Source organism: Martes martes (genome assembly GCF_963455335.1).
Source record: "Martes martes genome assembly, chromosome: 5".
Lineage (NCBI taxonomy): Eukaryota > Metazoa > Chordata > Mammalia > Carnivora > Mustelidae > Martes > Martes martes.
In genome coordinates this window covers 25,160,004-25,185,180 of record NC_137892.1, presented here as the reverse complement: position 1 = coordinate 25,185,180, position 25,177 = coordinate 25,160,004, and positions in this window count along the sequence as shown.

Genomic DNA, 25,177 nt, shown 5'->3' with positions numbered 1-25,177 from the left:
CTAGGAATAGAGCCATAGTTCTCAATCTTCTTTTTCCGATTTGTTTTGTGATGCTTGTCTGATGCCTCAGTGGAAGAACTGTCATGGGTTCAGTGGGAGGATGGGCGTGTGGTGCTGAAGGACAGCGTCCCCAAGCAGCTGGTTGGGCCATGATGAGAAAGGGTCAGGGACTCCTCAGCTCCTCACCCATTGAAGAATGGTGGATGGAAAGAGCTACAGACAAGTGTCTGAGGAGAAGACAGCAAGGGCACCTTCCCTGATCTTGCTTTTGTGTTCCTTGGCAATGCACGGGGAGGCCCAGAACTATCTGAGCAATATTAAAACTAACCCCTGTCCCCCAAACAAACAAAACAATCAAAATGAAGCAAAACAAAATCAAAGCTAGCCTGAAGATAGAACATTCCCAAATTGTGACTCAGTGCTTACCTGAGTATAGATTACCCATATAACCAGAAAGATAAATAATGTCTGTACGTTGGCTTTGATACAGAAGTTGAAACAAAACAGTGAGCTAGATTCATTAACTTTTGATGGGTAGGTTTTCTTTGCTAAATATTGTTTTTATGGATCAAAAAATATCTTCCCTTGAGGAAAGTGGTTATAATATCTAAGGCATCAGAAGTCTCACAAATAGATTTTGTATGATGATCTTTTTCAGAGGAAAAACATTCAGATTTGATTTACTTACTCAAAAGAAGATTTCTTAGGATTAGTCTTATCATACTGAAGTCTTTTAGGGTGTGAAACAATGAATTATAAAAAGGAAACCAGTTTTCAGATATTTGGAGGTTCATGTTTATATTTTCAGTTCTTCCAAAATGCAATTATTAACTTATATAGTCCTTTCATCATGATGTGACTTTTGTTTTTATATATATATATATATATTCATATTCACATATATATATTCTCATATATTCATATATGTATTCATATATATGTATGTATATAGTCATACTGTTTTCTGATTCAAGGAATTTTGGTACTAGATTAAATAGAGTTTAATTTAAAAGATGAATTTGAAAGCAAGAAGAACACAATCCTGTTTTAACGGTACCTTCAAAAAGGGCACTATTCCACACATCTGTATAGAATACATCTTTGGGCTTACCAGTCCAAGTTTACCACAAATAACACACAAATAGCTTAGAACCCAGATGTAAGGATCTGGGCAGGACTTGGAGCTCTAAAGAATTTAACCAGGGAAGGAGAAGACAAAACCTCAGACCAAGTGACCTGGCTTGGGTGGCTGGGTCCCACAGTAGAAGGCCAGTGTCCTCTTCTCAAATATCATCTGCATATGAGGTCAAAACAGTCAAGGCCACACAGCTGAGATGAAGCACTGAGCCACAGAATTATTGGCCTAGAGCTCTTTAAATTCTACCTGTTTTTATGATAGTACTGGATCCAGTGTCTGGGACAAGATCAAACACACAGGTGAGCACAGAGGTCCCAGTTTCAAAGACTAAGGGGGTGTCAGGGCCTGCAGCCAAGCAGATCCAAGTAGATGAGACAGTCTGGGGAGAGGACGATGGATTGAATGGGACGTTTGCCTCAGAGAAACCAACCGCCGAAGACAGTGGTAAATGCTAATCAGAGTTTCTGTAAGGAGAATTCAGGATACCTTGTTTTGAATCAAAGATTTGAGTGTCTTTAGAAATGCATTATTAGTATTTGGGGCTCATTTATGGCATGCACATAAATGCATGCACATGACCACTATTTTCTTATTAAAAACTTTCATTACCATGCTATGGTATGACCTCGGCAAGAGCATTTCCCCCATATTCTAGACGTATGCTAGATGTTGCTAACTGATTGGGAGGCATGGGTACGAGCTTGTACCTTACTAGATCACCCAGCAACACCTGTATTTTTATGTGGCTGTCAAGAGAGCACATCAGAATGGCTCTGAATTCATCTGATCATCACCTTCCCGGTAGGCAGCACAAGGGACATCCTGTTCTCCTCTCTTACGTCCAGTCCTACCAAGCTAGCTCTCTGATCATTTCAAAGCTCCAGTTTCCTCACCCCCAACACATCATTTCATTTTGATACTGTTCGCATCTCTTCTATCAATTCCCAGACGTTCACTTATTATGTCTGTTTAATTTGCCTTTTGCCATATTCCAGCTGGACCAACTAGAATATTTGTCTGATAACTTGTTCTGTTGCACTTAGATTACTATGATGATCTAGCAGGTCCTGCTGCTGAAGTATCTCTTCTGGATACCACTTTTGTGGGGAATATTTCCTGTGTAAGGTCTACAGTTGTTGAGGGCTCATTTGTACCTGGTATTCTAGATCCCTCACCAGTTTATCCCACTGCCCAGCCTGCTCTGTTTCCCACTTCCTTCACCCTGACCCTGCACATGGATAAAACCTTCTCCGGACTCGATGTCCCATGGTCTGAGGTGGACCCCCTCTGCTCTGCTATTCTGATCCCACCTGCCAGGCCAAGCCCAACCCAATGCTCATATTCCCTAAGACATTTTTCCAGTCTCAGACTCTAGTCCACAGTGACATTCTCTTTATACCAATTCTGTGTTATAAAACGCATTGTCATGGAGCTTCTCCAATTTAAAAAAATATTCATATATAGTCTATAGTACTATTGAGTATAGTCTCTCAAGTTAGTATCTATTTAGCCTATTTTCTTCCCCTAGTGGTCAAGCCTTTTTTTTTTTTGTAATTTATTTTATTTGGAGAGAATTTCTACATTTTGGGTTGAGACTAGGGTCAGCATAGGGGCTAAGCATGGATTGGATTTTTAACAAAGGATTCAAGGAAAATGTGTTCTTCAGCTGGAGACAAGAGATTCAGTTAGTGACAAAAATGAGAATAGAACAGTTTTCTGTAAGGACAAGAATAAATTGAGCTAAATGATTATACTTGGATCAAATTACTGAACCTTAGAAGAAAGTGTAAACTGTATTAAATCAACGGTGACAAAATCCATCATGTATCCTCTATCTCATGGACTAGAAAATGATTCAATTGGATTATTTTGCTTTGTTTTCAGAACATATGACAAGTAATAATTTTCTGTTTGTGAATGATAGCTCTGAACCTTTTGATTTGCTCATAGCTTTGTAAAAATATGTTTATTGGTTTGGTCAAAGAAATATTGAAGTTTTCATTCAAAAAAGGGCTTCTCTTGATAATACATTAGCATATAGACATGGGGAGATATTTTACCATCTTTTAAAAGCAGCCCTGTGAAAATCTGGAGGTCTGATCCAGGAGGTCCACATTTCAATATTTCTAAAAAAAAAATATGTTAGGTTCTTCCATGTTGCAAGGGATATAACACCATTAAGGATCTCCCATAGTAAGGGTTTCTGGGAAGGATTGCTAAGAAGGAGGAAGGAGTTGTTTTCACAACTACAGGTGAACCCCATGAAGAACCAGGTCATTGAGTAGGCTATAGCAGCTACAGGCGTGCTTTCCACCCCTGCAGCTTTGTCTCTACTGGCCACTATGGACCAATACCTTGTTGTGCCTGAGTTTTCGCATCTGAGAGACCACCAAGGAGCCAAGCCCCGATGCAATCACGGGAGGGTTTATTTGACAAGCTTAAGCTTGGGCCCAAGTATACCCGACACAGCGGAGTAGGGACTTGGACCCCAAGCTTAGTTAAGGCAGGGGTATTTATGGGTTCCTGTTACTAAAGCAGGGTGGGGATTCCTGGAACCAAAGCAGGGTGGGAGTCTCTGGAACCAAAGCAGGGTGGGGCTTACTAAAGCAGGGTGGGGGAAAGTTCAGCCCTTGGGCACAGGGGTCTGAGATGGCTGCCGGAGCTAAGATGGCTGTACTTATGCTAAAGCTAAACCTGAGGTGGGATGGCCTTAATTTTCTCGGCCTCCACAACCTCAGTTCTTTTCACCTTACAGATTCCACTTTCTTTGATTTTTTTAAATATTTTTTTTTATTTTAGAGAGAGAGGAGTGGCAGAGGGAGAGGGTGAGAGAGTTTTAAGCAGACTCTGAGCTAAGCATGGAGCCCAACGAAGGGTTCAATCCCACAACCCTGAGATCACGACCTTAGCTGAAACCAAGAGTTGGATGCTCAATCAATTGCACCACCCCGGCACCCCTAGATTCTAATGATTTGTGCTGCCATCTTGAATTTCTTGCCTCTTGGCTTCTTTTGACTGCATTTTCTCTGTATCTTTCCACCCTTATCCGTCCCTATGTCTCTTGACTCTTCAAAATCTTGGCAATTTTTCCTAAGGAAAATCTAACAGATTCTATATTTTATCACTCACTTCTTAAGGCAGTGCTCTCTGTAGCCTGCCATGGTTTGGACACCAATCATGGTCTAGTTAGGTGTGGTCAGAGTAGGAAGGGTCATATTGTTCAAAGTGGGACCATACCAGATTGCATATTATTGGTAAACTTATCTTAGGCTAGAGTTGGACTTTTAGGACCAGGAAATTTGTCTCATCAGGGTCTCAGAATAGACTGATGTGGGGTTGCTAGAATTGCACCCAGAGAAACTCATAAGACTAATCTGAAAGCCAGAATATCAGGTTATTTACTTAAAATGAGAAATTTAGCTATCATGCAAATTAGATATTTGGGATTGCCCTGCCAATTCATTTCTCCTCCCACTAGGCAGAGCTGATCCACGGACAGGTTTGCCAGACGACTGGCTGGAGGACCAAGCTAGGAGGTGTTCTAAACAGTTTTGGGTTTCCACATATAACTCCTCATGTAACTGGCCAAATGGAATTGACTCCACTTCTGATTCAGTAGGTTGGTACTTAGTAGAGATTTATTGAATGTGAAAGTTCTTTATTGCACCTTTTGGTGGAAATAAAAATCGGCCCTTACCAGGGCAAACCAGTCTTTTTGAGTTCTTTTTCAGAATAGACAACCATGTTGCTTTGGACCAGGAGACCAACACCCAAATCCTAAGACCTCCTGGTCCCTTAAAAGTGGAAGACAATAACCAAATGACTGGATTTTTATTGTGTCTTATCTTGGGGCAGAGCAGCCCTTCCTCCTACTGCCTCAAGCATTCTGGCTTTACATATGTTAATACCTTAATCCAAACTAAACAGGGCTGCTTGAAAGCCTGTTCTAGGACTGTGGATGGTGGTACATTCAAAATCAATCTCTCCCCAAAAGGCTTGAGACATTAATTTAATAGTATCATTAATTTCATGTTAACAATCTAATCCCAGACATTTATTCAAGATTTTTATTCTTTCACAATACCTTAAATCAATCATGCATTTCTAACTTAGGAGCCTTTCTACTGTTTTTAAGAGGAATTTACATATTTTTGATCTGATCTGTTACCCATAGATTTAGCATTCACATGATGCCACAGAGAATTATTCAAATATGAGGCCCTGTGTTAATCACAAAGCCTAGTTCTTGGAATAGCCAGATTTGTCCCCAGTGCTCCACAATCCCTGTTCTCTGTCTCTCCTACTAAATCTTGAGCAATGTGGAGTCTTTGTGCCAGTCCCCAGCACCCTGTCTGACACATGGCTGGAACTTGGTTGAGGTTAACTGAATATGAAAGTTCTCTGTCGCGAATATATCCTGGTGATTTCTCTAATAACTGCCTATAGATACAGACTGACGGTAGCTGTAAGGAATTAGGGAACGAAGCAGAGGAGTTAGCTTAAATCCCTTAATGTACAGATGTAACACCATAACTGTGAAAAACGCATCTTCCCTCTTCTGTTAAGGATATGATTTCAGTATTGATTCAACGTCTTATTGGAGACTAAATTGACAGAGTATCCATCTACAGTGTGAGAAAATGTTAGACTATATTGCTTAAGTATTTGGATTTGAACACTCTATTAAGAAGTATGGAATGATCACCAGGCCAGCTAATGGCATCCTATGTTGGCTTACGGTGATTCAACAAACAGAAAAGGGTAAGTCTCCTTTGGCGTATTTGCTCTTTGTGTGTGGTGATGATTAATCCAAATATGAGATTCACTTTCTTTCTGGAGAGATGATGATGACCTTTGCTCTTCATAGGAGAGCTATGTTGTGACATCTGTCGGTGACTTCAAATATATGTACATATTTGTATATATACTTTGTATATATTTATATACATCCTGTTATATATACATACATGTTTTATATGTGTGTGTATGTATACATACATATATATATACACACATACATACATATACACACACACACACACATATATATATATATATCTTCTCTTTAGCCATCAAAGAATAAGGCAATTGCTCTCTCCTTTTAAGAACCATTACCTACTATTAGCTGTGGTACAAAGTGTGCTCTTATATATTATCTGGTACACTAATTAAATTGAATGGGATAGTGAGAACGTATTCACAGTGTTGGAGCTAATGACCCAGTGCATTAGTAGTGATAGAGAAATCACACTGAAAGACAAATGTCTTGTTTTAATTGCACGATTGTACCACTTGAATAAAGAGAATGACATTTCTTTCCAATTGTCTGTAAGTAAAGTCTGTCATTATATGAATGGTGAAGTATCATCTCTGTCTCCAGACTAACTAATGTTTAGTAAACATTTTTCCTCTGTTGATTATATCCATTTAGGGACTGTAAAATTAGTGCCGCTAATGTAATTGTAAATGGGTATTGATACCAGTTATGGTTATTACACTGTTGAATAATTTGGCAGTATGGGAGCCACAGAATTACGTGAGAAAAGATAGTCTGTATGTACTTGGAAAAAAAGCAGGAGTACTGATTAACAGTGAGAGTCTGTGTTCAGGATCTGGTGACGGAAGACACAGAAGAGACATAGAAATATATAGTCTTGGGGCAATGTGAGCTCCCCAAGAGTGGGGTTTTGGTTTGGTTTGTGAACAGCTATGTGTTGAACATAGAGAGGAACACCTGGCACGTGGTAACTTATCAGTACTTGTTTGTTGAATGAGTAAAAGTCTCCTAATGAGACTTCATCTTCTCTTGAGTTCAAACTGAAGAAGTATTTTTGTCTCAGTCCATTCATGCTGCTGTAACAGAAATGCCATAGATTGGGTGGTGTTAACAACACAAATTTATTTCTCATAGTTCTAGAGGCTGGAAGTCCAGGATAAGGGTGCCAGCAGATCCCCTATCTGGTGAGAGATGGCTTTTTGATGCCTTAGTTGGCCATTTCTTTTCTTTTCTTTTTTCTTTTTTTTCCTTGGACCTCGCATGGCAGAAAGGGTGAAGGAGATTCCCTGGTTTTTAATTTTTTTATTTTTTATAAAGGCATTAATCCCATACATGGGGGGTCCACCCTCATGATCTAATCCAAATGCCCGGCCTCTAAATACCGTCACCTTGGGGCATAGATTTCACCATGTAAATATTGTGAGAACACAAATATTCTTAGTCTGTGGCCATTTCCAAACTACTTACTGTTTTGTTTATTAGGATTGGACTGGAAATATAATACTAAAAATCTACCTCTCTCCATTCAACTCTCGAGTGTCTTTCCTCCAATATTAAGCGGTATCTATTCGCTGTTATTTGAGAAACTAGGTTGTAGGTTAGGCAATTTGGGCACAGTCATTTGGCTAAGCACCAGAGCTGTCATGTCCTTTTCTTCATGCACTCAACTCCCACATCCCTCTGCAACACCCTCCAACCACAGCTAAGATAGGAGTAATGTTGTGGCTCCATTCCTGTAAGAAATAGAATCAGAACATTAATATGCAGGTAACTGATAAGTTTAATTAAGCGGTAAGCTGGGTTTGTATTATTACAATTTTATACAGTAAAAAAATGGAGGTGATTTGTTTGCACTAAGCAATAGAGCACTAGAGTGCCATGAAAAAAGACTGTAAATACCAGTGTTTGCAGTAGCCTTCATTGGGAGAATTACTTAGTAATGACAGTGACAGTCTGACTTCTAAAACCCTAGGTCTGAGGGAGAGGAATTCATTTGTCTGAATTGATTGGATGCCCTAGATTTTCCTAGGTTCTCTTGCAGGGACAAATGATCCCAAATCTCTACAGGTTTCAGTAGCGTTTATGTGGCATTCAGGATGGTTGTGTCTCTGACACACAGGCTAGAGAAACAACCCCAGGATCAAAGAACAGTCCCTATCTGGGACCCACCATACTCTTGGCAGAAGGAAATGTCCAAGAGAACTAACAGAGCCACGTGATGGGTCTGGAAGCAGCTTCTCTGGTGGGCCATACAGCTTTTCCATTCACAATTTGTGGGCTAAAGCTAGTCATGTGGTCAAGCTCAGCTCTCCACTGGAGCCCTGAGGTATATTCATGGTCATTAATAACGCCTGTTTCTTCCTGGACAGTCTCCATAGTGTAGCCAAATCTCTTTATTTGCTAACAATTTGATCGTATCACTATCATTCATGAAACCCAGTAATGGCTCCCCCTTCGGTGCTAGCAGTGGAGCTGAGCTCTTGTGATACTAGGACAAGGAGATGAGAAGCAGCCAAAGCCTCTGCTGCTGAGTTGCTATGGTATTTGTCCAAGGGGAGACTGACAGAAAAGCATCTGATTCCATCCACGGCCCTAGCATGAGGCTCCTCAGATCTGAGGAGGAGAGCCTGTCTCCTAGTCTTTTTTCTTGATGATTCTTTTAAGGAAGCTCAACAACACTAGATGGGGGCTTAGAATCATTAAGGGGAGTCTGAAGAGAAACAGAGCACTCTGTCAGGTGGGAAGAAGTGAGTTGGAGAAGCAAGAGGGTTAGTACCTCTTTGCAATACTCTTGCTCAATGCTAGGGTTGACCAGTGTGACCGGAGCAAGATTTACACTGAAAGACGAATTTCTAATTTTCAGGTGGTTAAAGGCTGGCATTGAACCAAAACAAAAAGCCAAGAATGGATTTTTCAGTGTCCACTCAAGAGAAATACTTCAGGAATGAAACAGACCAAAGCGTCTGGCCTCCGGTCGTGTTTTCCGAACAATTAAATTGGCTGCCTTGCAAAGCTATTTCAAAGACGTTTCCTGTTTGAAGCCCGATGCCCACTCTGCCTGAGAGGATGTAGATGATTATCTTCCTATAAACAAGGGGAAGACCTCAGGTGGTCTGACTTGGAAGGGAAACCTGGCTGTGGGAGAGAGGAACCTTCAGGGCTCAGAGAAAAGGCTAGAGAGGAAGCCAGGGGGTGGAGATTTAAGGCATAAAATGGGCTGGAAAGAATCCAAACAAAGTGCAGTGGGAAGGTACCATTGGCAGCTCTCATTCTGGGAACGCTCGGCCCTTCTCTGGGTGAAGGACTGAAGCTGCTTATCTCATTGAGACAAACGTGCTGCGTGCTATGCAGGAAAATGTCAGATCTGAGCGTGCGCTGACAAAACACTGTATTGTGAAATTTTGACTGTTTTGTGGAGTGCCTGGTTTTCTAAAGCAGAATATGAAGTAGAGGTTAACTCGAGGTATCAGCGAAAAAAAAAAAAAATGCACTGGGGGTAGTTAAACAACCCTGAAAGACTTTATTCAAGGCTATTGCAGTAGGATCGAGAGGTTGAACTCAACTCCCCTGAAACAAAAGACAAGAGTGTTTTAAGGGCTGAGGGGAGCTAGTGGAAATTTACTGGAAGATGTCATGGGGGAGACCCCTCAATGTGATTAGGTCACCTGAGTTTGCTAATTGATGCTTATTACAGTTAAGCCCCTACTTTTTCATAGACTGGCAGATAAGGATGCTGTCTCCTATGGCTTTTGGGTCCTCCAGACATTCCTGGCTTATAAAACTGGCAAGAGGCTTTTAAAAGGATTTATGTCCCATGGAGCAGAGAAAGAACTTACAATAGAGCATTTTCTCAAGTAAATTCTCTAAGTAAAGGAAGATCAGGGCCTTTGGTCAGGAAGAAACCTGCCTGGAGTTCAGGGAAATTGAGGGAAATGTTAAGTCCTTCTTGATCGATATAGGTTAGGTGCATTTAAGAGGTCAGTGAGAGCAGGTAAAGGTCTAACTGGTTGCTTCTCTCCAGGTCAGCTTACTGAATTAATAAAGAGAATGTGTTGTTTCATGTTCCAGAAACTTCCAGGTCACATTTGGTTTGATCCAGGGCAGAAAAAAAGTTTCTTTCTTCAGTATCTCTGCTTTATTTCCTTGACCCTCACACCACTGGGATGGAGGTTCTCCCCATACTGTTTCAAGATGGCTGCCCTTATCAGGACTAGGGCATTCTTCTTTACTTCGAACAGGAAGAGGAGGTTTTGTCAGCAACTCAGGAAAAAGAAGAAGGAGCTTTTCTTTCTCAGAAGTCCGTAAATATCTCAAGTCCTCTTGGCTCTTGCTGAGTCACATGTTTATCCCTAAAGCAGTCCTATGGCCAGGTAGATGGATATTGCTGATTTCCTTGAATTAGGGGTGGATTCTATCCTACCCAAAGAACGTGGCTGAACGTGAGGAGGGTATGTGTATTAGTTTGCTTGGGCCGCTGTAGCAAAATACCACCAATTTGGGAGGCTTAAAGTGACATAAAGTTTTCCTCACACAGTTTTGGAGGCTAACAGTCTTAAGTAAAGGTGTTGGTAGGACCATGGTCTCTTGCAAGCTTTAGGGGAGAATTTTTTGCATGCCTTTCTCTTAGCTTTTGGTGCTGCCAGTATTCCTTGGCATGCCATGGCTTCTAACTAAGTAACTCTAATCTCTTTAACTTTGTGTCCATGTCATACTCTGTGGGTCCGGATTTCCTTCTTTTAATAAGTATACCAACTCTCTTGGATTAGGGCTTACCCTAATGGTCTCATCTTATTTGATGATATATGTAAAGAACCTCTTTCTAAAAAAGTCACATTCACAGGTACAAGGGGCTTAAGACTTCAGCTTGTCTTGTGGACATGATTCAACCCCAAACACGATGAATTCCCATAATAAGACTTGCTTTGTTTTAAAGAGGAGAATAGCTCTTACAGATGCAATTGCAAAATATCCATACGTTGTTGTTAGAAATAATCATAATTTTAGGTCTCCTGCTCCCTGATGCCCATCTCCTAATTTAAGATTCCCCTTTTCCCAAAATACCCACTCTAGCAATTCTGCTCTCCTCAAAGGATCTCTCATCTGTCGACCCCATCACCTCACTGCCCTCCCGACTTGACTTGTGTTGCAAGGTTGTCATTATAATCACTCTCCTGCTCATACCCTCAACACACTTGTCCTCCTTCCCTTGGTGAAATGCATTATACAAAACCATGACCCTGCCTAAATCTACCTCTTGTTTAGCTCTGCACCTGAACCTGAGCCCCTGAACTAAGCGGGAGAAAAAGACACTTAAGTGCTGACTGGTCTCATTTAAAATTTATGACCACAAATCTCAAATCTCCAATGGCCTCTCAATATTGCTCAGCCATATATATATATATTTATCTTGTTCATTAAAATTCACCCCTTTTCTCACCCTATTTCACATCTTCCCTTTTCTATAACCCTCTCATCCTCCCCTCACATTCCTGAGGTCCACCTGATGCCCTTGTTTCTTATTTCCGTGATAAAATAGGAAGCAAAATAGAGCCCTTTAATCCACCGATCACAAAAACTACTAAAGTGCCCCTCATGGTATTCATATACTCCGCTGTCCTTCCTATAACAGCAGGGTTGTGTATTCCCATGGAAGGTAGTAAACCTATCCAGTTGTACCCTTTGCTTCTGCCATTCCCCTCTCCCCAGCCCCATTTCCCCCTCTCCCCCAGCCCCATTTCCATCTACAGGGTCATTTCCATAAGTGTAGAATATGCTGTAATATCTTCATTATTTGAAAAGTTACCACCCTTCTGTGAAGCCATTTGCTCATTTCCCTGCTTCCCTACGGAGCAGGGAATTGTCTTTAGTCACTGATGTCCACCTCCTACAGCAAGTGGGCTTTCATCTCCAAGACTCTACTTGAACAGCTCTTGTGTAGTCCCAGTGAGCTGTACCTTGCCAAAACCAGTGGCCAGTCTCAGTCTTTATCTTACCCACTCTCTTGCATACATGTGATACATTTGTTCCTTTTTTTTTTCTTGTAGACACACATCCTGGGAATCACATGTTTGCAGTGAAAACGCATGTCTGGGAAGGACACCCCCATCAGTGGCTTTGCCTCTACAGCCTCTGTCTTCCTGACATTAAATGTCCAAGTGCCCAGAGTGTAGTCTTCAGCCTTCCATTCCCTCCAGCTACCTTCACCTCCTTCGATGATCTCATTCAGTGCATGATTTATCAGTCATCTAAATGCGGGCGACTTAAACACGGATGACTCTGACTCCACAATACATGTCTCAGGTCCTTACCGTACCCCCTTTGAACGCTAAACACCTACTTCGAACTGCCTGCTTTCCATTTCCATTTAGATATCTGCTAAGCTTCACAAAATTACTGACTCAAACAGAAGTCTTCATTTCTACCTCTAATCCTTTTTTAATTTTGTAAAAGATTTTATTTATTCATAGAGAGAGCATGAACCTAGGAGCAGGAGCAGAGGAGAGGGGCAGAGAGGGAGAAGCAGACTCCCCACTGAGCAGGAAGCCCTATGTAGGGCTCTATTCCAGGACCCTGGGATCATGACCTGAGCAGAAGGCAGATGCTTACCCATCTGAGCCACCCAGGTGTCCCCATTTCAGTCCTTTTCTTTTCTCTGTCAGTCTCACCTTTTATGACAATTGCACTCATCTGTCTGTCTGGAGTCACATTTGTTCCTCTCATGCTGTTACGTTTCACATTCAGTCCACCAGCCACAGTGGCCAGGTGTGCAGTCAGCAGAAAACCCGAATCCAGTCGCTTTGACCATGTCCGCTGTTAGTCGACCCCAGGCTAATGCATTGTTACCTTTCTTCTGAGTAATTTTGACCCTCGCTGATCTGGTTTTCCTGCTTCTACTCTTTCCCCCTTATGGTTTCTTCCCCCAACACAGCAGCAGCCAAAATGATTTTTTGAAGTTGTTAATCAGATTATTTCTTGATTATCAGTCTTTCTGTAAATTGAGTATTGCCCAAAGTGCTTATCACAAACCCATGAGGCTTCACCTGATTTAGCATCTCTCATCTACCATTTTTTCTACCACTAGCCCTGGCTCCCTCTATCATTTCAACCTACTATTTCTAATTCTGTAGCACTTAGCACTTGTTGAATACTGTGCTATGTATGTATGTGTTCACTGCTGTATCCTTGGCACCTAGAACATGTCTGGCAAGTAGAAGGTGCCCTATAAACATGGGTTGAATGATAACAATGGCATTACTAACAGCTCATTGTCGAGCGTTTTGCTACATTCCTAGTGCTGCACTAAGGGATCATTTCATTTAGTGATGAGAACAGCGCCATAATGGAGGTTCTGTCATTATGTCCATTTCAGGGGTCAGCACACTGAGTCTGACATAATGTCACACCGCTTCCAAATGGTAGAGACTGAATTTATTAAACCCTGGCTGCTGGATTCCAGAGCCTTGTGCTTGACTGTTCTGTCTTTCCCAGTGCCATACTCTCCATCCTAAATATCAAACCCCGTTACAAACTTGGAGAACTTCGCAGCTCCGTTTTGGAAGTGTGAGTGGAGATGAATCACGCAGGCATAGCTGCATGTTCTCCATGCTAGCCCCCAAGTTGCGCCCCGCCCCCCGCTCCCCACCCCAGCCTAATCTCTCGGTCCTTCTGGTTGTCTTACTGCATGAAAGCATTTTGCTTTTGCCTTTTACCTATTTATTGCCCTGTAGCCCCAGAAAAGCCTGTGAACTCTTTTAAGAGTTTCTGTTGTGCATTTTATCTCCCAGGGCAAACACCAATTCTCCTTTTCCCATTCCTATGATATTTTTATTGCCACCAAGGTGCAAACATATGCTTTGGAGTCCATAGAAATGCATTGAGATGGAAGAAACAAAGTTACCGTAAATAATTGGGCATGGGTTATAGCTAAAAAGAGTTAGGCAGGTCCTAGAGACTCACTCATTACTTGATTTACTGGTAAAAGATGACCCCAAGCAAGAATATCCTTGTTTTTCATTCTTTTAAAATGAATTTAACATAATCGTTGCTTCAAGAATTACTCTACCGATGCATAACGGGCCTTAATGTATATGTTTTAATGGCCAAAAATAATTTTTGTTTGCAACTCTCACTCGTAAGTAGGCATAGGAGTGATTTGGAAGAAGTTTCCTCTCCTACATGGGTCTGAAATTTTATTTTTTAGGATGGACTATGGCGGAAGGATCCGGCAGCTTACCCTAAGAGCTAGTTACTATTTCCTTCACTACTTGTCTTCCTACGGCCGGGTGTGGTGTAATTCGGCTCAGTGCTTCCTTATCTTGAGTGTTGGACTTTAATCCACTTATCATTCTGTAGAATGTTCGCTCGATAGGTGTTTTATTTCATAGCTGGAAAATAATCCTTTAGGCTATTTTTAAACATAACACATTCAACTTGAAGTTAGCTCACTTATTCTTGTTTATGCTGAAAACCTCTTCTTACAGAGAACTTTCTCTGGCTCCCCCTTGGATAATTTAATAATGGGTTTTGCTACCTGCTCTTTGGATCAGAAGACTTGTCCTGATTCTGCAGTTGATTTTCATGCAGATCTCAAGATAAAACCCCCTTTTCACCCTGCTTTGCCATTTCCTTAGATAATACACGGGAAGGACCAGTGGACCCCACTGGACAAATTAATTCTGAAGTCAACCAGAAAGCTAACTGAGGGCTTCTCTCATTCGTCTTTGAAGAGGGGACACTGGAGATTTTGTTTGAAAACGCAAACCAGGGAGGGGCTCTCCTCTAAAGAAATGGTTCTCTTGATCTGTGAGTAGTATGGCTTCTTTTCTTAGGATAGTTCCCCGTCTTCCCCACTTTGCTTCCTGAAAAATGTTCTCGGGTTCTCCTTGCACTTGTGGCGAACACACACTCATGCCCCTGGCAGCACGACCGTCCTCCTGACACACTGGGCTGGAGTCGAGAATGAATTACTTAGCATCACTTTGCCAACAACAGGGATCCCAAATGTGCTCATTCACCCAGTTCTTGAGGAAAAATCAATGGTGTCAAGTAATCTTGCAGGAGGATTGGAAGCGTTGGGAGCACAAGTCAATTTGATATTCATTTGGTACTTTGGATTTGACACTGCTTGATGCAGAGCAAAATCCACTGGTCCTGCCCCATAAAGCAGGTGTGCTGGGCGGCCCCTCTATCGTTTACCACCACCCACAAGTATTTATGCCACCCCAGCGGCCGCGATCCCTGCTGTTGCTTCTGCAACTACTGGGAAACTTTTATTAGATACTCAATATATGACAGGCACCATTCTGATTATCTTCACTTAATATGACAGCTCTTGTGCCGTAAGAACCATTATTATGTCGGTTTTATAAATGTACGAATCAAAGCCCAAAGCAGTGTCCGACTCACACAGCTAGAAAGTGGCAGAATGGGAGTATAAATTCTAGCTCCAGAACAACGCACTGCCCTGGTCTCAGCCACTAATTAACATAGTGGATACAGACTGGATGCTTCAAGGATACATTTACTTTGTGTATTTTATTTGTATTTATTGATTGATTTTTAAAGATTTTATTTATTTATTTGACAGAGAGAGACACAGCAAGAACAGGAACATAAGCAGGAGGAGTGAGAGAGGGAGAGGCAGGCTTCCTGCCAAGCAGAGAGCATGATGAGGGGCTCGATCCCGGGACACTTGGGATCATGACCTGAGCCAAAGGTAGACGCTTAACTGACTAAGCCTCCCAGGCTCCCCTGCTTTCTATATTTTAAGAAGTTAGTGTTAGCAGTCTGAATGATTTGCCAGTATGAGCTGCAAGTATGATTGTATTGTTTTATTTATTTCTTTAAATAAATTGCACAAGACCAGCCCATTCTTAGGAGTGTTGCTATTTTCCGGAAGCCACCCATCCCTAACAATATCCTAAAAGGTCTACTCCGTCCCATACGATTGGTCTACCTTCCTGCTTGCAGTTCCAACTCAGTGCCACAAGGTGTTGCTCTTGAGGACTGGGCGCCCAGTGTCAGGGAGCACAATTGAGTCTTCTGCCCTAATTAGGTCTTTGCAGTTCATTCGTTCAGCTGTTTTTAGTGACCACGTATTATGTGTCGGGCCTGTGCTGTGCTACCAGCTAAACTACAGAGAAGATGAGGAGACACACTCCCTCTTTATGGAGCTTAGGTTCTCATGAGAAAGGTTGTCATAAAAAAGGAGGCCAAAAATTAAGTAATACAACTATAGATCATTATTGACTTGAAGATAAGAAGCAGGAAATAAGAGGGTGTGTGTCTATTCGGGATAATCAGGGAGGACAGCTGTAAGGAGGTGCCATTTAAACTGAGACCCACAATTATAAACATGCTCTAAAATTAGGTTATGATGATGGTTGCATATCTGCGTGCATACAAAAAACATGAAATTGTATCCTTTAGTCAGGTGAACATCATGGTATACAAGTCATGTGTCAAAGTGTTTTAAAAAGGGGCACCTCGGTGGCTCAGTCGTTAAGCATCTGCCTTCAGCTCAGTTCATGATCCCAGAGTTCTGGGATCGAGCTCTGCATCGGGCTCCCCACTTAGCGGGAAGCCTGCTTCTCCCTCTCTTATTCCCCACTTGTGTTCCCTCTCTTGCTGTGTCTCTCTCTGTCAAATAAATAAATAAAATCTTAAAAAAAAAAAAGTGTTTTTAAATCTCTGACAGGCAGAGGGGCACCTGGGTGGCTCAGTGGGTTAAGCGTCTGCCTTCGGCTCCGGTCATGATCTCAGGGTCCTGGGATTGAGCCCCACATCGGGCTCCCTGCTCAGCGGGGAGCCTGCTTCTCCCTCTCCTTCTGCTCCTCCCCCTGCTTGTGCTCTCTCACTCTCTCTCTGTCAAATAAAAAAATCAAATCTTTTAAAAAAATTTTTTTAAAAAGTGAACAAACCCCGACATGCGGAGATCTGACAAGAGCTAGACTGCTCTGTATTTTCTGCCTTTGTGCTTTTGAGGATTCTGTTGTATGAACTGGGGAAATTCTCAGTGAGCCCCACTGGCTTCATTTGTCCACCTGCATTACAGCTTTAACTTCACTGGTCTTTTCTCTCTGTTGTTCCCTATCCCTGTGAGTTTATGCCCTTAAAAAAATTTCCCTTTGCTTTGGTTTTGGTGAGGTTCCAGAGAAAGCAAAATGAGATGTGCTTATTCGATCTGTAATCTTAGCTAAGAACTCCTGTTATATTTTCTACATGGTTGGTGCATGTTATATATGAATGCTGTTGTTCTGTATGCCAACCCGTACACTCAGTTTTCTTATATAATTATATCAAGTGCACATTATAATCATGCCCACATCTTGCTGATACTTATGCTTTATTTCTCTTGGCATTTGCATTCACTGGTACTTTGAGACAAAGTAAAATAATAATGATGACGATGGGGGGGATTTGATTTGTTTTTCCTGAACGTTCATGGGAATGCTTCAAAGGTATCATCATAAAGCATGATGGTTTGGTTTGAAACACATCTTTATAAACAAAACAAAACAATAACAAAGCTAAATGTTGGGAGAAGCCAGCCCCACAAAGAGGAAGGGAAGAGGATTTCATTCAATGGTGACTCAGGAAATGGGAGGGAGACCAGTGTAAGAGAGCTTGGTGGGCATGGGGAAGAGCGCATGCCCACGCAGACATGGCCGTGCCCAGCTCTCGAATGCTGGAGTGGTGTAGACGGAGCTGACAATTCTTTGTCATTTCTGGTTAAAGCTTGGCTTTTATGATGTGTTTGGATCTGCACTGATCACTTCTGCCTCCAGCTCTTGGTTCCATCACCTCCACTGTCCATTTGGATGTCTGATGGACTGGATTAACTGTAGGGTAGTGGTGGAGGTTAGGGAAGAAAGCACTGCTATTTCTGGGGATCGCTTGGGGAGGGGTGTAGAGATACCCTTTGTCACAAGTATGGTAGCATCAATTGGCTAATACTGTTGCGCAGCTGCCATGGCACCCTCAGTGTCTGGGTTAGAGCAGGAGAAGGAATAAAAATAGCTAATTTTTATTGAGAACTTAGGTTCCTGGCACTGATTTACCTTTTGAATACTTTATCACATTTTTTGCTTCTCAACAGAGGTAGATGTGAGATGATTCAAAGTAACATTCCTATGATCCAGTAGCTGGTATGGTCTGATTCCATTCAAGCTTGTCTAGCATCTAAGCTGCTTTCCTCATTCTGCAGCATCTACAGTATGACTTTTATTTTATTTTTTTAAATTTTTTATTAAAGAATTTTTTAAAAAATATCTTATTTACTTATTTGACAGAGAGACACAGTGAGAGAGGGAACACAGGCAGAGGGAGTGGGAGAGGGAGAAGCAGGCTTCCCACCGAGCAGGGAGCCCAATGCGGGGCTTGATCCCGGGACCCTGGGATCGTGACCTAAGCTGAAGGCAGATGCTTAATGACTGACCCACCGAAGCACCCCTAATTTTTTATTAAATATAATTAATACACCATGTTATATTAGAAGTGTACAACATATCAATTCAGTGATTACATATGCTACTCACTACTATTCATAAGTATAGTCACCATCTATTACCATAAAACATAACAATATTATTTAATGAATTTCCTATGCTGTGCTTTTTATCTGTGTGACTTATTTATTTTATAACTGAAAGTTTGTACCCCTTAATCTCCTTCATCTAAATTCCACCCACTACCCCAACCACTTCCCCTCTGGCAACCAGGAGTTTGTTTTCTGTATTTAAGAGTCAAGGGTTTTTGTCTGTTTCTCCTTTTATTTGTTTTGTTTTTTAGATTCCACATATAAATGAAATCATATGGCATTTGTCTTTCTCTGTCTGACTTACTTCTCTTAGCATTTACCCTCTTAAGTCCACCTACGTTTTAACAAATGGCAAAATCCCATTCTTTTTATTGGCTGAGTAATATTCGTGTGTGTGTGTGTGTGTGTGTGTATCCCACATCTTCTTTGTCCATCTATCTATCGATCTATCTATCTATCTTTCATGGACACTTCTGATGCCTCCATATGTTGGCTGCTGTAAATAATGCTGCAGGAAACATGGGTGTGTATGTATCTTTCTAATTAGTGTACTTGTTTTCTTTGGGTAAATACCCAGTAGTGGAATTACTGGATTATATGGTATTTCATTCTGTAATCTTTTTATTCAAGTATAATTTGTATACAGTGTTATATGAGTTTCAGGTGTACAATAGACTGTATATTATAATATGCATATTAATATATTTTTAAATTTTTAAGGAACCTTCATGCTGCTTCTCACAGTGGCTACACTAATTTATATTCCCACCAGTGGAGTGCAAGTGCTCCCTTTTTTCCACCTTCTCGCCAACGCTTACTATTTTTTGTCTCTCTCTCTCTCTCTCTCTCTTTTTTAATGTTATGTTAGTCACCATATAGTATGTCATTAGTTTTTCATGTAATGTTCCATGATTCATTGTTTGTATAAAACACCCAGGGCTCCATGCAATCCGTGCCCTCCTTACTACCCATCACCAGGCTCACCCATCCCTTCACCCTTCTCCCCTCTAAAACCCTCAGTTTGTTTCTCAGAGTCCACAGTCTCTCATGGTTTGTCCCCTCCTCTGATTTCCCCCAACTCACTTCTCCTCTCCATCTCCCATTGTCCTCCGTGTTATTCCTTATGCTCCACAAGTAAGTGAAACCATACGTTAATTGACTCTGTCTGCTTGACTTATTTCACTCAGCATAAGCGCCTCCAGTCCCATCCATGTTGATGCAAAAGTTAGGGATTCATCCTTTCTGATGGCTGAGTGATATTCCAGTGTATATATGGACCACATCTTCTTTATCCATTTTTCTGTTGAAGGGCATCTTGTCTCTTTCGACAGTTTGGATTTTGTGGACATTACTGCTATGAACATTGGGCGCATATGGCCCTTCTTTTCACTACATCTGTATCTTTGGGGTAAATACCCAGTAGTGCAATTGCTGGGTCCTAGGGTAGCTCTATTTTTTTTTTTTATTAAAAAAATTTTTTTAAAGATTTTATTTATTTATTTGACACAGAGAGAGAGATCACAAGTAGGCAGAGAGGCAGGCAGGGAGGGGGAAGCAGGCTCCCTGCTGAGCCTGATGCGTGTCTCGATGCCAGGACCCTGAGATCATGACCTGAGCTGAAGGCAGAAGCTTAACCCACTGAGCCACCCAGGCACCCCATCTATTTTTTAATTTTTTGAGGAACCTCAGCACTGTTTTCCAAAATGGCTGTACCAACTTGCATTCCCACCAACAATGTAAGAGGGTTCCCCTTTCTCCACAACCTCTCCAACATTTGTTGTGTTTCTAGCCTCGTTAATTTCTGCCATTCTAACTGGTGTAAGGTGGTATCTTGATGTAGTTTTGATTTGAATTTCCTTCATGGCTAACGATGATGAACATGTTTCCATGTGTCTATTCATCATTTGTATGTCTTCTTTGGAGATGTGTCTGCTTATGTCTTCTGCCCATTTTTTTTACTTGATTATTTGTTTTTTGGGTATTGAGTTTGAGAAGTTCTTTATAGATCTTGGATTGTCTGTAGTGTCAAGATATCTTCTCCCATTCCATGGGTTGCCTCTTTGTTTTGTTGACTGTTTCCTTTGCTGTGCAGAAGCTTTTGATCTTGATGAAGTCCCAAAAGTTCATTTTCACTTTTGTTTCCTTCATCTTCGGAGATGTGTCTTAAAAAAAAGGTGCTATGGCCGATGTCAAAGAGGTGACTGCCTATGTTCTCCTCTAGGATCTTGATGGATTTCTGTCTCACATTGAGGTCTTTCATCCATTTAGAGTTTATCTTTGTGTATGGTATAAGAAAATGTTTGAGTTTCATTCTTCTGTATATAGCTGTCCAATTTTCCTAGCACCATTTATTGAAGAGACTGTCTTTTTTCCACTGTATATTTTTTCCTGCTTTGTTGAAGATTATTTGACCATAGAGTTGAGGGTCCATATCTGGGCTCTCTATTCTGTTCCACTGGTCTCTGTGTCTGTTTTTGTGCCAGTACCATGCTGTCTTGGTGATCACAGCTTTGTAATAAAGCTTGAAATCAGGCAACATGCTTTGTTTTTCTTTTTCAGCATTTCCTTGGTGATTCAGGATCTTTTCTGGTTCCATACACAATTTAAGATTGTGTGGGTTGGTTTTTTTTTTTTTTTTTTTTTTGAGCACTTTGAAAAATGCTGGTGGAATTTTGATCTGGATGGCGTTGAAAGTATAGATTGCTCTGGACAGCATAGACATTCTAACAATGTTTATTTTTCTGATCCATGAGCATGTAATGTTTTTCCATCTTTTTGTGTCTTCTTCATTTTCATTCATGAGTTTTTTGTAGTCCCTCAAGTATAGATCCTTTACCTCTTTGGTTTTGTTTATTCCAAAGTATCTTAGTTTTTTGGTGCGATTGTAAATGGAATCAGTTCTCTAATTTCTTTTCCACAGTTTCATTGTTAGTGTATGAGAAAGCAATGAATTTCTCTGCATTGATTTTGTATCCTGCCACATTACTGAATTGCTGTACAGGTTCTTGTAGTTTGGGGGTAGAGTCTTTTGGGTTTTCCACATAAACTATCATGTCATCTGTGAAGAGAGAATTTGACTTTTTCTTTGACAATTTGAATACACTTTATTTCTTTTTGTTGTCTTATTGCTGTTGCTAGAACTTCTAGTACTATGTTGAACAATAGTGGTGAGAGTGGGCATCCTTGTCTTGTTTCTGATCTTAAGGGAAATCCTCTTAGGTTTTCCCCATTGAGAACGATATTTGCTGTGGGTTTTTCATAGATGGATTATGAAGTTGAGGAATGTTCCCTCTATCCCTATACTTGGAGGAGTTTTAATTAGGAAATGATGCTTTATCTTGTCAGATGCTTCTTCTGCATCAATTGGGAAGACCTTGTGGTTCTTCTCTCTTCTCTTATTAATTTGTTCTATCATGTTGACTGATTTGTGAATATTAAACCACCCTTGCATCCCAGGGGTAAACTCTACCTAGTCGTGGTAGATAATCTTTTCAATGTACTGTTGGATCCTATTAGCTAGGATCTTGTTGAGAATCATCCATATTCATCAGGTATACTGGTCTGAAATTCTCCTTTTTCTTGGGGTCTTTGCCTGGTTTAGGGATCAAGGTGATGCTGGCCTCATAGAAAGTCTGGAAGTTTTCCTTCTGTTTCTATTTTTTGATAGAGTTTCAGGAGGAAAGGTATTATTTCTTCTTTGAATGTTTGGTAGAATTTCCCAGGGAATCCATCAGGTTCTGGACTCTTGTTTTTTGGGAGGTTTTTGATCACTGTTTTAATCTTGTTACTAGTTATTGGTCTATTTAGGTTGTCAATTTATTCCTGTTTCAGTCTTGGAAGTTTATAGGTTTCCAGGAATGCATCTATTTCTTCTAGGTTGCTTAACTTGTTGGCATATAACAGTTGATAATAATTTCTGATGATTGTTTCTATTTCCTTGGTGTTAGTCACTCTCTCTCCCCTTTCATTCATAATTTTATTAATTTGAGTCCTTTCTCTTTTCTTTTGAGTTAGTCTGGCCAGTGGTTTATTGATCTTATTAATCCTTTTAAAGAACCAGCTTCTAGTTTCATTGGTGTGTTCTACTGTATCTCTGATTTCTAATTCATTGATCTCTGCTCTAATCTTAATTATTTCCCTTCTTGTGCATGGGGTAGACTTAATTTGTTGTTGATTCTCCAGTTCTTTAAGGTGTAAAGGGAGTTTATGTATTTGGGATTTTTTCTTTTTTCTTTTTCTTTTTTTTTGTTTGTTTGTTTGTTTTTTTTTTTTTTTTTTTTTTGGAGTGAGGCTTGGATGGCTATGTATTTCCCCCTTAGGACCACCTTTGCTGTATCCCATAGGTTTTGGACAGATGTCTTTTCATTCTTATTGGTTATCATGAATTGTTTAAGTTCTTCTTTAATTGCTTCCCAAACATTCTTGAGCAGGATGGTCTTCAGCTTCCAAGTGTTTAAATTTCTTCGAAATTTTTCTTATGATTCAGTTCCATTTTCAAAGCATTGTGGTCTGAGAATATGCAGGGAATAATCTCAGTCTTTTGGTGTCAGTTGAGACCTGGTTTATGACCCAATATGGGGTCTATTCTGGAGAAAGTTCCATGTGTGCTCGAGAAGAATGAGTGTTCTGTTGTTTTAGGGTGGAATGTTCTGTGTATATCTATGAGATCCATCTGGCCACTGTGTCAGTCAAAGCTCTTATTTCTTTGTTGATTTTCTGCTGAGATGATCTGTCTATTGCTAAGAGTAGCATGTTAAGATCCCCTACAATTAATATATTCTTATCAATGTGTCTCTTTATTTTGATTAACAGTTGGCTTATGTAGTTGGTTGCTCCCATGTTGGGGGCATAGATATTTACAATTGTTAGCTCTTTTTGTTGGATAAACGCTTTAAGAATGATGTAGTGTCCTTCTGTATCTCTGACTACAGTATTTAGCTTAAAATCTAATTTGTCTGATATGAGAATTGTTACCCAAGCTTTCTTTTGAGGTCCATTGGCATGAAAGATAGTTCTCCATCCCTTCACTTTTAATCCAGATGTATCCTTGGGTTCAAAATGAGTCTCTTGTAGACAGCATATGGATGGGTCCTGTCTTCTTATCCAGTCTGCAACCCTGTGCCATTTTATGGAAACATTTAGGCTGTTCATGTTGAGATTATTGAAAGATATGTTTTGAGATTATTGAAAGTTATGTTTTTGTTGTCATCATGTTGCCTTTGAGGTCCTTGTTTCTATAGGTTGTCTCTGTAAATTTCTGTTCTGTGTCACTCTTGGGTTAGTTCTTCTTTTATAGAACCCCCCTTAATATTTCTTTTACTGCCAGCTTGGTGGTCACATACTCTTTAAAACCTTGCTGGTCTTGGAAGCTCTTTATCTCTCATCCATTTTGGAAGTCAGCCTTGCTGGATAAAGTATTCTTGGCTGCATGTTCTTCTCATTTAGTGCCCTGAATATGTCTTGCAAGCCCTTTCTGGTTGCTAGGTTTCTGTAGACAGGTCTGACATTATTCTGATGTTCCTCCCTCTGTATGTAAGGAATCTCTTCCCCCTAGCTTCCCTTAAGATATTTTCTCTGGTTTCAAGATATTTGAGTTTCACTATCACATCCTGGGGGGGGGGGGTCACTCTTCCCTCATTCATCTTGGGATGTGTCCTTTCTGTCTCTAGGACATGAACACTTGTTTCATTCCCCAGATTAGGGAAAGTCTTAGATAGGATTTGCTCAACTATAACTTCTAGTCTTCTCTCTCTCTCCACCCCCCCCCCCACCTCAGGGATCCCAATAATTCTGACATTGAAATGTTTCATGCTGTCATTTATTTCTCTAATTCTGTTTTCATGGATTCTAAGGTGTTTGCTCCAGGCCTCCACCTGATCCTTCTTTTCTATCAGTTTGTCTTCTAGATCACTAATTCGATCTTCTGCCTCATTTATGCTTGCTGTTAGAGTATCCAGATAAGATTGGATCTCATTGATAACATTTTTAAATTCTGCCAGATCAGCTCTCACTTCTGCCCTTAGAGAATCTATGTTGCCATTAGTGGTTTTCTCCAACCTAGTTATTGTCTGCATAACTGCTACCCTGAAGTCTATTTCTGACATCTTGCTTATGTCCATATCCAATAGTTCTGTGGCAGAGATCACAGTCTCTGAATTTTTCCTCTGTTGGGTGTTCCTCCTTCTAGTCATTCTGGTGAGGGATGGTTGCAGGAATGTACAGAGTCCAAACTATCGACCACAACCCAAGCAAAATGCACCTGTTTTATAGGGAGATTAGGGTTCTTGGCCTCTTGTTGTTTCAGCCTGTCTTCTGGGGGGAAGGGCCTGCCATGCTGCAGGTAACCCTGTTTAGGCAGAATTGCCCCATCCCTTGGTGGGGGCGGTGGGGGTGGACTCAGTAAAAAACTGGTTTTGGGAGGCTTTTGTTCTCTGGCAGCTTTCCCTAGTGGGTTTCTGTGTCCCTTCCAAGAGTCAGAGCAGAAGTGACTGTGTCCAAACCTTTGTCTCAGAACAGAAAGATCCCAGTCCTTGGGCAGAGAGCCCTCCTGGTCACACTGACTCCATTTCTTTCTGTGCTGCTAAAAACCACAGCATCTTGGATGGTGCACCCCACAGCCACACATCCATCCCTTGCTTCCAGGTCCAGGCACGTCTCTGCCCTTTGTGCTTCTAAAACTACCAGCTGCCCCCAGTTCACACTGTGCCCCTGCAGCTCCAGGTTT